We start from the raw sequence: 1205 nt of genomic DNA, 5'->3' as shown, positions 1-1205 counted from the left end.
TGAGACGGAGTCTTGCTGTCACCCAGGCTGGAGTGCAGTGGCCGGATCTCAGCTCACTGCAGCCCCACCTCCCAGATTGATGCAGTTCTCCTGCTTCAGCCTCCCGAGTAGCTGGGACTACAGGCACACGCCACCAACCCAACTAACTTTTGTATTTTTAGTAGAGACAGGGTTTCACCATGTTGGCCAAGTTTTGAACTCCTGGCCTCAGGTGATCCAGCCACCTTGGTCTCCCAAAGTGCTAGGATTACAGGCGGGAGCCATCGCACCCAGCCCCCCATATTTCTTTCAAAGCACCCGAGTTGAGGAGGGGAAATGGCATGGTCTGCCCAGGTGCTGTTGCCTGTGAATTTAAAAAGAATGATAAAACCAAATTTGGATTTAAAAAAACCTTTTTTTGAGAAGGGTCTGGCTCTGTCAACCAGGCTGGAGTGCAGTGATGTGCTCTCAGCTCACTGCAACCTCCATTTTCTGGGCTCAAAAAATCCTCCAACCTCAGTCTCCTGAGTAACTGCAACTACAGGTGTGTACCACCATGCCTCGATAAATTTTTGTTATTTTTTGTAGAGATGGGTTTCACCATGTTGGCCAGGCTGGTCTTGGACTCCTGAACTCAAAGTGATCCCCTCACCTAGGCCTCCCAAAGTGTTGCGATTACAGTTGTGAGCCACCGTCCCCAGCGTGAATCTGCTTTTTTATCACCATATAATGTCAATTTTAAAGTATCAGGGATATAATACACCTCCATGGGTGGGGGGGGGGAATCAAGATACAGAACATTTCCAGCACCTTAGAGGTTTCAAGGAAATATTTTAATGCTTAATATATTATTTAATCTCACCCCAACTCTCCTTTTGCAGGGTGCTGAGAAACTCAATTGCAGTCATGTTTAAGCTCCCCTGGCCTTGTGGGGGCGTGGGAAGGACTGAATTTTGTGAGTCCTAAGGTCCTCCCTCTTAGGGATTACTTACCTCCACGAGTGGCTGTTTCTGCCCCCATTTCTCAACCATCCCTGTGGAGGGTCCTGAGCAATCTCCCACCCAGCTTCCTCCTGCCAACCCCCTCCTTTTTTCTTTTTGAGATGGAGTCTCACTCTGTTGCCCTGGCTGGAGTGCAGTGGCACAATATGGGCTCACTGCAACCTCCACCTCCCGGGTTCAAGCGATTCTTCTGCCTCAGCCTCCCGAATAGGTGGGACTACAGGC

This window comes from Colobus angolensis, unplaced genomic scaffold (assembly GCF_000951035.1).
Source record: "Colobus angolensis palliatus isolate OR3802 unplaced genomic scaffold, Cang.pa_1.0 Scaffold72, whole genome shotgun sequence".
Taxonomy (NCBI): domain Eukaryota; kingdom Metazoa; phylum Chordata; class Mammalia; order Primates; family Cercopithecidae; genus Colobus; species Colobus angolensis.
This window is presented reverse-complemented; position numbering follows the sequence as displayed.